A 15,741-nucleotide genomic window follows, 5' to 3' on the forward strand; every position below is an offset into this window, starting at 1 on the left:
TTTTTGCAAATAGTAACTAATAAAATTTGGTTGCTGTATTTTCCAAAGTGAAATAAACATAGATGGATCATCACAAGCCTCTAGATGTAATATGATCCTTTTTCTACTATCTTTCCCTTGTAATGCTAAATAAATAGATAAATAAAATAATGGACCTGCATAAAGTTCGAGTTCTACAGAACTCAAGTGTATTTCTGAAACTAAAGTCTGTTTCTTCACAATAATTACATATTTGAACCTTAAAAAATATTGTTTTATAGGTATTAATTATTATTTAAGACACTGTTTACATTGCTTTTTCAGCTATCTCTGGTTTGATCAAAATATTTTTAAACAAAAAAATTGAGTGAACAGCATGAAGAAAAAACTTACATATTTCACAATAAATCATTATTTGATGGTAATATTTATTTCTGCATAAAGTAATACATGTCTTAATTGAATAAATAAATGAAGGAATAGGAGAGGATTGGTTATAATTTAGACACTGCCCTTCTATTGTTTTTACTTAATTCCTGGGTGAGGGAGACTGCACCTGCCTAGACTTATGTGTAAATTCCTTTCTCCTTTTAGTAAAATTCCTTTGTCTGCTTTAAACAGATCACTTTTTTCATAAACTAATCCCCCAAAGAGGGCAAGTCCTTCCACTTGCAGAATTCTAAGTTGAATTAGAATCATAAGTTGAATTGTCAACTCAAGCTAGAAAGTTTTCTTTTCTTTCTTTCTTTCTTTCTTTCTTTCTTTCTTTCTTTCTTTCTTTCTTTCTTTCTTTCTTTTTCTCTTTCTTTCTTTCTTTCTTTTGTTAGGAAGATGATGAAAAGAAGAAGAAAAGAAAGGTACAAAAGACAAAAAGAATGAAGGAAGGAAGGGAGGGGGAGAGAGAGAGAGAGAGGAACCCAGCTCATCTACTTGCTTAGTTGTCTGCATATTAACCCTGACTATGGAGGGACATTAGAATGCCCTTATGATATTTTGCACAAAAGGCTCAGTGTTCATGGCTCCACGCAGAGAACCCAAAATAGCATTCAGTAAGCAGTGACATAGTGACAGTGCTGTGGTACTAAAAGCACAGCATTTGTAACTCAAAGCAATGTGGCACATGGGAAGTTTGCAGAGACGCCTGTGAAAGAAATTAAGGACTTCTCCCCTTCTTCCCTGCGTCTTATTGGAAGTTTGGATTTTAGTTTCCAGGGAGGCCCTGCATTTGAAGCTATAGAGGTAAGACTGTGATAATCATGCATATTTTGAATTACATAGATAATTTCTTACTGACAATCAAGGTCAAAAATACTTTAAAAACTGTTGTTAGTTTGTACTTCATTAGGGAAAACTCTAAATTTTGAAATCATGTGTGCATTGAACTTTCTTTAGGACGAATTTCTGTAAAAACAAGTCTTTATCCTGACAATGCAAATTGAGGGAAAAATGTAGCTCATATGACATAAAAAACTTAAGTTTCTTGATGAATATATAGCTACTGCACATTTTTCCTTCTCTGGGATTTAATTTTTAATTTACTATGATTTTTTGTACCATTAGGCATTATGAATAATGAAGTTGTCATCACTTAAATTAGGGAAAATATTAATTTTGAAAAAAATATTAATTTAAAATTTGTTTCTTAAGCATATTTTTTAGAATAATATTTTCCACTTATTTAAAGATGAGCTATTATCAAAGTTAGCATGTATTGTTTTTATTCATCTTTGTCCATTTTTTAATTTGTTTTGGTTACCAATCATTCAATTTAATTCAGTAATTTCTAAGACCAAAATCTGTAAGTAATTCAAAATTCTGTAATATTTCTAATTAAGATGAAATATTGAGTCTTATGGATACAAAATAATTCATGGCCATATGTTCATGTTTGTATATTGATGTACATGCATGTGCACCATGTCAATTATATGTAGTGAAAGAATAATTCATCACACATGTGAAATTCAAAATGAAAATTAAGAAAATGCAAAAAAGTGAGTCATAAAACATTGTTTTAATTCTGATACTTTTAATTGTATTACTAATTTTAATAAAATATTTCAAAGTAAATTTGCAAAAGGGATATAGTCAATCTAACCAAAATATTAATAAAATAAAATGTCCATCAAAATAAAAAAAATCCTTATAGAATGACAAATGTTTTCTTTACAGAAACTTTTACTTTAACTCCATAAATTCTTCTGCAAGGCAGACATTATTTAGATAAAAATTTCCAAATTTAATATTTTTATATTTTGGATATTTCTGTAATATAAAGTGAAATTATATGCTTTTATATAGTATTTATATTATGAAATTTAAATATTTCAAATATTTTGAGTTATAAATATGAATACTTACTGAAAGTTGAATGCAAACTATTTCTTTGAAATCTAAGATTACAGTGCAAATAAAATAAATATTAAAATATTAAATAGTTTATAATACAATGATAATATAAAATAAAAACCTATGTGAGTTAAATAAGATAGGTATTGAAATAAGAAATAATACAGTAGGTAATACAGATTCCAAAAGATATTTCAGCCAGAAAACTTCCACAAAGGGATTTCTTTTCCTTTACCTAACACGTTTTTCTATTATTAACATCATTCTATCTATGTTTAGGTACATAGACAAGGTTTTAAATATGTCCACATGTTTATCGATTTGTGTCTGTTGAATCATCTTTACATCCCTGGAAACATATTGATAATGGTGTGTGATCTTTTTGATGTGCTGTTGATTTCAATTTTATTTTGTTGAGGATGCTTACATTGATATTCATCAGAGAAGGTCATGGAACATCAGTTTCTTTTCATTTTGTTGTTTTTGTGTTCCTATCAGGTTTTTGTAGCAGGGTGATGCTGGCCTCATAGGATGGGTCAAGGGGTTTCAATTCTATGAAACAATTTAGAAGCATCGGCATTAGTTCTTCTTGAAAGATTTGATAAAATTAAGGAGTGAAGCTGTTCAGTCCTGGACTTTTCTTTGCTGAGAATCTTCTCATTACCAAGTCAATCTGATTACTTACTATTCTTTTATTCATGTTTCAATATATGTTCTTGGTATCACATGATCATATCAATAGAAGCAGAAAAAAAAACTTGGTAAAATCTAACATCTCTTCATGAAAAACAAAATCACAGAACAAATTATATATAGAAAGATCAGAAATCAACACAATAAAGACTTCACAAAAACACTATTAAAGATGATAAAATGTTTAGTAAAGTAGCAGAATACAAAATGAGCATGCAAAAATCAGTAGCTTTTTTATAAATTACTAATTAATTTATTGTGATCTCTACAATGGAAATTATAAAACACCGAAGAAAGAAATCAAAGAAGACCATGATCATAGACTAGAAGAAATAACATTATTAAAATACTCCTATTACTAAAATAAATCTACATACTTAACAAATCTCAACCAAAATACCAATATTTTACAGACGTAAACGAAGCAATTCTAAATTTATATGAAACTGCAGAAGATTCCTAATAGCCCAAGAAATTTTGTGCAAAAAAGAACACTTGAGGCACTATAATACTTGATTTCAGACATACTGTAGAGCCATTGTAAAAAAACAACAGCAACATGGCATTGACATTAAAACATAAATACAGACAAATAAAACAGAATGGAGAACTGAAAACCATATCCACTCTGCAGCCAAGTGATTCTGGACAAAGTTGTCAAAAACATACATTGAATAATGAAAAGCCTTTTATTAAAATGGTGCTGGATAAATAAGATATACACATGCATAAAATTAAAAGCTGACTTCTATCTCTCAAACTGTATAAAGATCACCTCAATATGGAACAAAGAACTTAATGTAAGACTTCAAATATTGAAACTTCTGAGGAAGACACTCAGAAAAATTTCAAAGTATTGGTACAGGCAATGGATTTCTGGTTACGACTCCAAAGTACAAAAAACAAACAACAACAACAACAAAAAATTAAAAGCAAGAATTGACAAAAGAGAGTATATCAATCTAAAAAGCTCTGCACAGCAAAGGAAACAGTCGACAGAATGGAGAAACAACTTACAGAATGAGACAGAATGAGAGAACATCTTCACCAGCTATTCATCTAACAAAAAGCTAATTTCTAGAATATGTAAAGATCACACATATACATAACTCTCTCTCTCTCTCTCTCTCTCTCTCTCTCTCTCTCTCACACACACACACACACACACACACACACACACACAAATCAGTAACAGACTCCTCCAAGGGCCCCCAGTAATCCATTTTTTAAATGGGCAAATGATCTGACTAGACACTTTTCAAAAAAAAAAAAATACCAATGACTAATAAATATAAGAAAAAATGTTCAATATCATTCGTCATCAGGAAAATGAAAGTTAACAGTAAAATGACATGCCATCTCACCCAAATAAGAATGTCTGTTTAAAAAAAAAAATCACAGATGTTGGTTGGTCGGGATGTGGAGAAAAAAGAACATTTACTGATTGTTGGGGGTCAATCAGTACGGTCACTGTGGAAATAGTGTGGAGATTCCTCACAAAACTAAAAGTAGAACCACCATGTAATTGAGCTTCTCACTCCTGGAAATATGTTCAAAGGAAATGAAGTCACGATATATAAAAGATAAATGCATACCCATGTTTACTGTGATAACATTCACACAGCTAAGATATGGAGTCAGCCTAGGTGCTCCAAATGGTGCATACATCCAATGTAGTAGCATTCATCCAGAATGAATTCCTATCATTTTTAGAAAAATAAATGGAACTAGAGGAGAGCATGCTCAGTGAAAGGAGCAAAACACCAAAACAAGTATTGCATTGTCTCTCCTATGTGGAAACTAACAATAAGCACAACAAAGGCAACCTCTAAGTAGTAGAGGAAAATCAGGGATTAAGAAGGGTGCCAAGGGAGGCGGACAAGGGTAGAAGGAGGGTAGGCAGACGGACATGATAAGCCAAGAGGTATGCATGTATATCGAGACAAAACAGACTTTGAGACACAGTCAGAAAACTGCCACCAACTTTCCACATTGTTGCTCTGCAATGTATTTATATTATATGTGCTTACGAAAGAAAGGGGAACTGTAATTAGATAATGAAATAAAGGGGGACTGTAATTAGATACTTCAAAGCCTTCATTCTTGCTTTTTATAAGGAATCCTTGAAATCAGAAGAGATTAAAGTGAAGTCTGTTGCTATTTCCAAAAGATTCCCTTATACTGTGTGCTTCACATAGGTCTTATAGTAGTATTTCCTTGCTTCACACATTTAGATCATGATATAAAAAAACTTATATGTTCTTTAAACTGATGTAGCAAAACTTTTTATCCTATTTTAGCAGTATTTTAGAAAACTTTAAGAGACTTCTTTAGTTCTTTTTTAAGCTTTGGGACTTCCAGATCGTCACATATTATGTCTTATGCTGTGTCATTTTGGCCAAGCATAGTCAATAGTTTTCCAAAGATGGGGCCATTACATTAATTGCCATCTGCTTTTCTCTATGATAAGCTGAGCTTAGTGACATTCAGTATTTCAGCCTTCCACATGCCTTCCAGAATACATTATATTTTTATAAGTTTTCACAGATGGAATAATTATCTTTATGTAACCAAGAAGAGGTCATAGAAAAGACAATTTCTAATTAGATTCAGTTTCAAACTGTATAAGTGCATAGATTATAATATTTTCCATCCCTAAAGTCATAATTAGTCTTCTTTGAAAACATAATTGTTCTGAGTCACACTGGGATCATTTTCAGCTTATATACGTCCATGCAATATCATGTATTGCTTCAAGCATGACAATGTTTATTTGTCATAGTCACTTAGCCATGCTTAGAAAAAATGACATTCAAGAGGCCTAGACTATAGTTGCAATAGACATTTATAAAGATATTGTATATGTGTATTGTTTGGAGAGATTAAAAATAGCTGAATATTTCAAAGTTGAGAAATATAGAAAACATCGGATCTTTACCATTAGCCTATCGTTAGCTATCTTTATGTAGTTTGTTAACAACACTTAACATAGCACTTGAGGCAAAATTCTATGTGCAGCAACTCTTTTTATAAAAAACATGATTCTGGGGGATGAGCACAGTTATTATCATCAGTCTTCACATGAGGCAACTGAGACAGTAGAGGTCAAACCATTCGCTCAAGGTCATACAACTATTATGTGGGGGAAGTGGTTTAGCTGTCTTAGGGCATCACACAAATGGTCAATGGGAAGGCTCTGCAAAGTCAAAGAGGGCGTCTGATGAGAATATATGCAGAGTCTTATGAGGACATATGATTCTGTATTACTTTATCTGCAGCCAAGGGCTTCTTTGTGACAGTAAATATGCAAAACACATGCTTCACAAGAGTTCAGAAATGGGACAGAGAAAGATCATTCATATTCCAGCTCTCTGGAGTGAATGCTTTTGGAGAAGGAGTTGGCATGCCATTTATTAACAATCTTTGGCCCAGAAATATTGCCTCTTTTTCACTTATGTATGCAAGCTATTTCCACACACATTTCTTTCTAAATTTCCTTCTGAGAAAGCCATTCGAAGACTTTATGCCTAGCGTCATTCTAAGAGGCTGCCAAGTTTCCCTTGATTTTTAAGAGATCACAAATAGGATTACGTTTCTATATTTATCCCATCCACTTTTTGCAGTTTCAACTTTTATCTTCTCCCACCAGCCACCAAATCCATCATTTTGACTTATTCTTACCATTTTTTTTTAACCTGAAAACCTCAGAACAAGGTGGGGGAATAGAAGGTGTCTGGAAGAGGATAATAGGAAGCATTTTACTATGTCTGGTTTCAAGAATGGCCCAAAGGTTAAAATTCAGTGTATAGATCTTGATTCAATGTAAACAAGGGGACATGTCAGTGTCAGATGTCACAATGCTACGTGTCTGAGCATTTCCTACCTCCTGTTCAGTAAAATGCAGTGAGGTTTTCAGTCCTTTTTCTACATTCAAAGAAATATTTGATATTTGGCAGGTCACTTCTGAATATAAATCCTTTCCTGTGTGATGTAATATATTAGGTTAAATAAACTTTTCAAAACTAAATTCATATGATTCTCTTTGAAGATAGTATTTTGATGATGCTTAGGTTAAGTGTTATTCCAATAGTATTAAGGTGGTAATAGTAGTTATCTATTATTGTGCCTTGTGAGTTTCATGCTATTTATATGCATTATATATGGTGAAATGTACTCTACTGTACAACATGATAAATATTCATTAATGTGCCTACATAGTAGCAATAAGAGAATAAATCAAACCACACTAATATGAGACACAGTATTAGCATGTTTCTTCCATATTGAAGTATTATGAAGATTTTATTAATGTATTCACCTGATTGGAAAATATAACCAGGATTGCAAATGCAAGGCAGAAATGCCACCACTGGTTTCTCCTGAGCCTATTTCAAATATAACTAATTGTTAGCATTTTTCCTTGTGTGCCTAGACTCAGCTCAGAAAGTTTCTCAGTCTTGCACAGCTGACAGCTGTCATCAGTCTTCAATCAAAAGTGCACCATTATTTGAAAAGGCATTTTTCCTTACCCTGAAATACATGACCATTATAGAAAATTTCAAATATATAAGCATATAAACAAAACCACAGTATTTCATAATTCAGATATAACTATTGCTTCCATTTCATTTGATTTTGCATTATTAATATATATTTGAAAGTACAGTGAACAGTTTTCAGATCTGCTTTTTATCATATAAAATTATAAAGTAATATGTTAGCTGTTACATAATAAATATTGCGGTTCATGTGAATATTATCAGACTCAGAATTCTACAGAATTTCTTCATATTAACAGTATAAAAGAGTATTGCCTTGAAATTTAGAAAAAAATACTTATATTATGAATATCATACAGAATCCTAATTTGAACATTATTTTTCATTTTTTTTCCTAAATTTACCTGATTTGTATTTTTCTACCAGCAGACAATTTTGAACATTTCTTTAGGTATGGAACTGTAAAATATAACTTCTATTAAACACTTTAAAATATTGCTTGGCCAAATTATTCTCCAAAATGCTTATCCAAATTTTCATTTTTATGAGTATTATGGAATATTTCTGTTTCTGTATATTTTTATTAATAGCTGCTCTTAAAATAACTATTGAGTTCAGACTACTATATTAATGTTAAAATGAAACTTTCTATTTTTATTATTGGTTATATATATATATTTTAAAAGCAATTGAAAAAATAAATTAATATATCCAAATTCTCATGACCCCATTGGAATAATTGTTATCACGTTTTTGCCATGGTTATTTACCTATCTTCCTATTTTATTCTTGAATATTTTTTAAAAATTTAAAATATTTAAATTTAAAATATTTAATTTAAAAAATTTAGAAATTAGGCATCCTGTTTTTTTCCAAAACCAATGTGCACCAAGATATGAATTATATAGTACCAAAACTATGGCATGATTCTATACAACTACAAAGAAACTTCCAATCATTCACATTAATAGCATATCCTGATTATCACCTAATATAGTACTGTACACATATTAAATTTCCATTCATCCTAAAAACCTAAGTATAAAATTATATTAGCACAAATCATGATCCAGGTAACTCATTTTATACCACCGGGTTTTGTGTTTCTTGAATTTCTTTTAATCTAGAACAGTATATTCCTTATCTCTTTACTTTTATTTTGTTCTTCTGAAACCAGTGACGTACTGAAGGACCTGGATTCTTTTTCTGGTGCCAGTGCTGTTCAGAACTCCTGTCATGCACAGATCTCAAGGGTAGTGTGACAAAATGCTGACTTGATGTCCCTGTATCTGGAGATGCTGGAGCTCATACAAGCTTCACAACCAGCTGGTATTGCACAAATCACACTGTGGGTAAATGATCTCCAGAGAAACTAACAATTTAGATACATTTCATCATTTCATTTGGTTTAGTTAACTTTATTTTTGGTAAATTCCTGGAAATTAACTTTCAATTTTTGACAAAAATACTTTTAAGAATGTGTCCGTTATGTCAAAATGTAACATATCAGAATATCTACAATCATTTTGGCACAAATCATCTAATTTCTTCTTCTGAGATTGACAAATAAAAAATAATAATGTGATATAACTGGCACAATAAATTGTATGTATTCAAGATCAATGTTGCTGGGTTTTTTTGAGATATTTTATTTTTATCAGCACAATCAAGGTAATGAACATAGCCATCCACACTCTCTAGAGTTCATGGGGTCCACTGGAAATCTCTTCCTTTCACATTTTCTCCCAGCCTCAAGTACTAGGTTCATTTCTTTCACTGTGATTGGTTTTAACTTTCTAAAAATTTATATGCATAAATGGAAACATATAATGTGAGTTAATTTTTTCTTCCACTTAGTGTCAACATTCAGTTTCTGTGTGCATCACTTGTTTATTTGTTTTTGTTATTGAGTATTACACTTTATGGATATACCAAGATTGGTTTCTAGGTTGATTTAATTGATTGGGACAAATCTCCTTGGACATGCTTTCTTCCTTCTTCTCTATAGGCATGGCCATTTGACTGGATGTCAGACTCGAAATTTTACCATATATATATTTTTTGTTGTTGTTGTTGTTGTTGAAGGCTTTATTTTCCTATGCTTATTTTTGAACTCTGTTCAGAGATGTTTTTAATTTAGCTGGAAATGCTGACCTTTATGGTCTTGCTTTTAAGATTTCCTGGAGAAAAGCAGAGCAGTGTTTAACTAGAACAGTTCTTTCCCATTGCCTAGGAAAAAATACTGAGTACCCCACCTGTACCCATGAACCATGAGGCGACTCACTTTCACTGTTGATTACAGACTTAAAGGACCACTCCCCCAATGCTTTCAGGTAGCTCCTTCCACGGGAAGATGTAGTTTTTTCACATACATAATTTAACATTAATCTACTCAATATGCAATGGAGATACCCTACAGATTGCCAAAGTTCTCTAATCATACAACTCTCTCATCTTCAGTGGTGTCCCCTATGACCTATAGCTACCATGGTACCATGTTTCCAGCCCTCATCAACTCAGAATGTAAGCTTCTCTCTGACTTCTCTACCCTTCAAAATTGCTGCTTGGACTCCTATGCATTCAGTAATTTGGGGCAATTTTAAGACTTGTTGCTTCTGTTTCTTGTCTTTCATAGATCACCATCCTCCAATGAGTGACAATTAATACCTTGAGAAGCACTGTTGCATGTATTTATTTATTTGTGTGTTTTAAATCATTTGAACAAAAAACATGAATATAGCCCTTATGTCTCTGTCTTAGTAAAAAAATGACAAACCTGAGCATACTAGAAAAAATTATATCAATAAAATTTGGTCTACTAATTATTGAGCAATATTTCTATTCTCTTAATTCTTATTTTTCAACAGTATTTTCGATTTTATGTATAAAGATCTTGCCCATAATTTATTATCATGAAAGAGTTTTTCAGGGACATTTTCTAAGGCATTTTTATTTCACATTTTAATAGTGTGATTCTAGAATGTAGAAATATAACTGTTGCATAGTGAGTGTGTGACGTTTGTGCTTTCTTCATTGTCCCTGTTTCACAACACTTAAGGATTCATTTCCCATTATATTGCTATCATCTCAATACATCTCATTTTTCTTTTGCAGAAATTGACTGTTCTTAATTGGAGATATTTTCCTTTTTGTTTTTCAATTATTTCTTTTCCTTCTTTATGGCACTTGCTACAAAAGTGTAGAATAGAGTGTGTAAGAGTAGAAGTGCAGTGGGCCCCCATCCTTATAATGTTTTTGATGTTAGTGGGAGAATGTTCATTTTATAATTTAAACTGAGATGGTAGGTGTAGATTTTATGTGATTGTTCTTTGTTGGAGTACTAGAGCTTTTTTTGCTTTCTACCATTATGAGTTGGCATTACATATAACAGCTGCTTCTGGTGTCTACTGAGATTATGCAAGGTTTTCCCTTTGCATTCTGTAAATAGAGAAAATGATGCTGATCAATATCTGAATCAGAATCCCTTTTATTCTTCACAGAAATGATCAATTTTTTTTTCTGATGTACTTCCTTTAAAAAATAGTTTGGATTATTTATTATTTATATAATTATTATAATGGTTAGGATTTTGCATTTATATCCATGAGGCCAATTGGTAGTTTAAATGTATATTGTGTTTTTGTTTGTTTTGATAATCATATCATATTTGCCTCATTATAATAAGTAGGGAAATGTTCACTTATATTTTCTCGAAGAATTAGCTAAGATTAGTAGTGTTTATTCCTTAATGTATCTGGATCTATGTGTTTCCTTGAAGTAAAGTGTACATTATAGAATATACATTTAATATCTATTGAACACTTCCAATTTTCTATTTTTTATGTCAGTTGAATAATTTTTATTTCATTTTTTTGAAATGAAATAAAAGTTATTGTCTTAAACATTTTCACAGTGTTATTCTCATTCCCCTTCTAAATTTGTAAAAGATACCTTACCATCCTCTCTCTCATTCTAGTTGTTAATTGGTGCCTCTTCATTTTTCCCTTATCATTCTGACTAATTAGTCATAAATTTTATTGATATTTTAAAAGAAGCACCTTCGGGTGTTGTTAATTTTCCTTGTGTCATTACTATTCCTACTTTATTTATTTCTATTCTCAAGCTCACTGTTTCTTTTTCTGCTTTCATTGAGATTGCTACAATCTTCTCTTACTGATTTCTTAATTTGGTTATATAAGGATACTATACTTTTAATTTTGTTAATGAATAGTTATTTCCCAATATAAATTTGTTATTGATTTATACTTTTTTTCTTGCCATTACAAAGTGTATTTTGTAATAAGCAAACCTTTGAAAATGATTGAAAAAATTTTTAATGGGCCAGTGTATGTTCTTCCATTAAAAATATATCATGTGTCCTTGTAAAGCATCTGTATTCTGTTGGTGCAGCTCTCTACAATGGCTTCATTCCTTGAAGCTAGTTGGCTCACTTCTTAAAACCTTCATGTACTTCATGATCTTTTTTGTCCTCTTGGTATTTCAATAAAGGAGAACAGTGTAAATAATCCACCATCCACCTCAATCATGACTGTGTCTGCTTTTTGTTAACCCTGATGAGGTTTGCTTCATGTATTTATAAGCTCTGTAATAAATTGACTCATCTTAAAACTGGATAAATGTATCTATTTTATCTTTAGTAAATGTCCCTTCTTATTCAGGTAATATTTATGGTCATGGGAATTTACTTCAAAGTATGTTTGCGGCTATTTCCAATATCTTAAGACATGATTCTTTACTGTTTCTCCTTATCATCCTGCTGATGAATTTCTTGTGTATTTGTAATCAAAGTGCTTTCCTTCTGCATAGTACATAGTTGAATTTTAAAACTTTATGTGACAATCTTCTCCTTTTCTTTGTCAAGTTTCACTGATTCCTTTCTATCACAGTGATTGATTTTGTAGGGTTTGTTTTATACTGTCATACTAAGACTTTATTTGTATTCATATTATTCTTTTTTTATATTGTTGTTTGTGAGATCTAACTGTTGCAGAGATTTGAACTGGAGTTCTTTACTTATCAGGGTCATCATTTGAAGTCCTGCTGTGTCACTCCATCTGTAAGGGAAGGAGTTGACCAGCAGGTGTTTCCATTTCTCATATCTCACCACCTGAGCCACTATCATTACAAATTTTCCTTCTTCATGTGTTGTATATCCCATAATATGTTGTTATTACATCAATTTCTAAATATATTAATAAATAATCAAAATGCCCTTTAATTTCATCCATATTTAATACTTCTACATGATTCATTACTTTTGTGAATATGTCTTTCATCTGAAGATTTTCTCATTATTTTTGTCATGAAGTCATGCTGCTGGTGAAGTCTTGCAGTTATGCTTAATATTGTTCTTATAGTGTAGGATGCATAATTACAAATTGGAGTGTATTTTCTGAGAACTTCAGGCATGACATTCTGCTTCCATTCACCATACATTATTTCTGATGATTTTTTTTTTGTACCAGAAATTGAACTCAGTGGCACTAGGACACTAAGCCACATCTCCAGCCCTATTTTGTATTTTATTTAGAGATAGGGTCTTACTGTGTTGCTTAATGCCTCACTTTTGCTAAGGCAGGCTTTGAATTCATGATACTCCTGGTTCAGCCTCCCAGGCTGCTATCACACCCAGCTCTGATGAACGTTCAACAAACATTGTTATTGTTTGCTGTTTCCAACAGTGATTTTTAAGATACACACACACACACACACACACACACACACACACACACACACACATATATTATTTTAGTATTTTACAAGAGCATAATTGGGTTGATTTTGTTGCTATTTTGGGGGAGGGCTTGGTGTTTACTAAGGTTATTATTTTTTTTCTTTTTCAATGTGATAATGTAAGGCATATTTGAAAAATAATTGGCCATTTTAAAAATGTTTTTGATGTTATCACTCTTTTATTGCAATTCCAATTATACATATGCTATGCCAATCTCTACATGATATTGTTCCAAAAGATATTGAAATCCTCTTTACTTTTAAAAATTATTTGTGTACTGTTAGTTTTATCATTGTAATTTAGTTTGATTGGTTCCTACTGAATTGTCCTCATAAACAAAGGTATTTTCTTCTGCACTATTCAACCTTCTGATAAAAATCGTTCTGTGATTTTTTTTCAAACTTCATATTATCAAATTTTGGGGATTACTTTTAGTTTTTTTAGAGTTTATATTTCTTCATTGTTTCACACTGTGGTTATTGAAATATTCAATTTGGGCAATAGTTATTAAAAACTAAAAAAACCTTAAGAGAAAGTTTACTATGAAATTTATAACGAATGATTCCTCTGATAGTATATCATCTGCTAATACATATATAGAGGAAAAAAAATATCTCCCACTACAGTAAAAACAAGATATGAAAAAAAAAATTCCAGGTGATTTGAGCCACTGGATGTCATGCAATAAGAAGTGTAAAACATGAATTATGGTTATGTTTAACAAGTATTTTAAATTGTATTGAAGAAAGTCACTAGAAATTTATAGAGAATGCACAGGATAAAGAACCATTATGTAAAAATGTGGATGTGTAACCGATGTGATTCTGCAACTTGTATTTGGGGTAAAAATGGGAGTTCATAACCTACTTGAATCAAATGTATGGAAGATGATATGTCATGAGCTTTGTAATGTTTTGAACAACCAATAAAAAAAAAAGAACCATATCTGATCACACATGGGAATACATTTACCAATATCCAGACCGTGGGGAACAATATAGAGAACAATGACTACATCACATAAATGGAAAAGAAAATGAAAAATAGAAAGAGGAAACTGATGTAACAACAAGATAACAAATATCTCAACACACCATATTGTGTGAATATATTTGAAATGTGATTTAAAGCTGTTTGAAAAATTTTAATTTAAACACTCCATGTATATTTGATTGTGTCAAAATCTTAATATTAACTTTAAGTATCCAATTTTGATATTTAGAGGTGCATACACATACATATATATCACGTAAGCTCAAGTATAGTGTGTCTGGTGTGGTTACAATGATGTGACATCTGAAATCTGTTTTACTCAGAGGATGTGGTGTATGTATCCATGACATGAGGTTGGCCCTGTGCTGGTAATTATTGAAGCTTACAGTGATGCATAGTGGTTCATTATATTATTTTCTCTATTTTTTGATGTATGAGAAGGTTACAATATAATGTTAACAGAAATATCACTTCGTCAAATAAGGCAAATACTTTCATATCACCCTGGGTGATAGTTTACCAAACTTATGCAAAATATCTTTTTTATTAAGTAAATTGTATTTGTTACAAATGATTATTTACTAGCTATCAAAATATTTTTTTTTCATTTAAAAAATAGGCTTTTAAGTACTTAAAATATTCAGTGTAAGGATAAAATTCATCCTTAATTTTCACTTCAACTGAATTTCTTTATGACCTTCATTGAGGAAACAAGTAACAAAATGACATCCACTTGAAGGGACTACAGAGGGAACACAGAATCCCTGTGTTCTTTCTTAATTAAGTGTTTTTTAACAACCTTTCCTAACAAGAGCCAAAGACCCCAAACTCTCTCAGGAATCATTAAAAAAACACCTACAGAATATTCAAAACAAGATCATGCTGAAATACTTCTAAGCCAGGATGTATGGCTTCCTGATGAGATCATGAAACTAAAAGCTCCTGTGGATCTCACCAAATTTTCCTTTATGGTGGCTAAAGAAAGAAACCCCACATACTTTGACGGAATCCTAAATAGAGGAGGGAAATATGAAGTTATTCAATTACATATAAGGATGAGCATTACCAATTATGAAAGAGACAGTTTGTAACATCAGCTTCCGTTCAACAATAGGTTTTGAATGAAAAACTCAGTAGGCTGAGTTTTTTATTTTACTATTTCATTTCATAGCTATCATACATATCATAAACCATGAGCCATTTTACCCTGGCATCACATTTTGTACTTAATTCTAAAAAATGTCTTTTTTTGTTTTTGATGAGAAATAATTTTACCAAATCTTTCAAAATATACAAGGGTAAATATCCTGCACAGGCTTTCTAGTTTGGATGTTTTATAGTTTTAACTTATTATTACATTTCTTGGGTTTTAAGCTTTATTATTACTTTGTCTATTTAATCAACTACATAAAACATCCTAATTTTCAAAACTGGAAGATAAATCTTATTTATATTGCATGAAAAGATGATAAA

The 15,741-nt window shown here is 31.2% G+C and overlaps 1 protein-coding gene across 2 annotated transcripts in view; it reads left to right on the top strand.

Annotated features, from left to right (window-relative positions):
- The first annotated feature begins 1,102 nt into the window (after positions 1-1,102).
- Cdh19 (cadherin 19) overlaps positions 1,103-15,741 on the top strand; it is a 60,830-nt gene continuing 46,191 nt past the window's right edge. Inside the window, exon 1 of one of the 2 annotated variants that reach the window (XM_076836860.2) lies at positions 1,103-1,218. The gene's annotated coding sequence lies outside the window, so the exon portion shown is untranslated. The remainder of the gene's footprint in view (positions 1,219-15,741) is intronic. The other variant, XM_076836861.2, reaches the window with a different exon arrangement.

Source organism: Callospermophilus lateralis, chromosome 17 (assembly GCF_048772815.1).
Source record: "Callospermophilus lateralis isolate mCalLat2 chromosome 17, mCalLat2.hap1, whole genome shotgun sequence".
Taxonomy (NCBI): Eukaryota; Metazoa; Chordata; class Mammalia; order Rodentia; family Sciuridae; genus Callospermophilus; species Callospermophilus lateralis.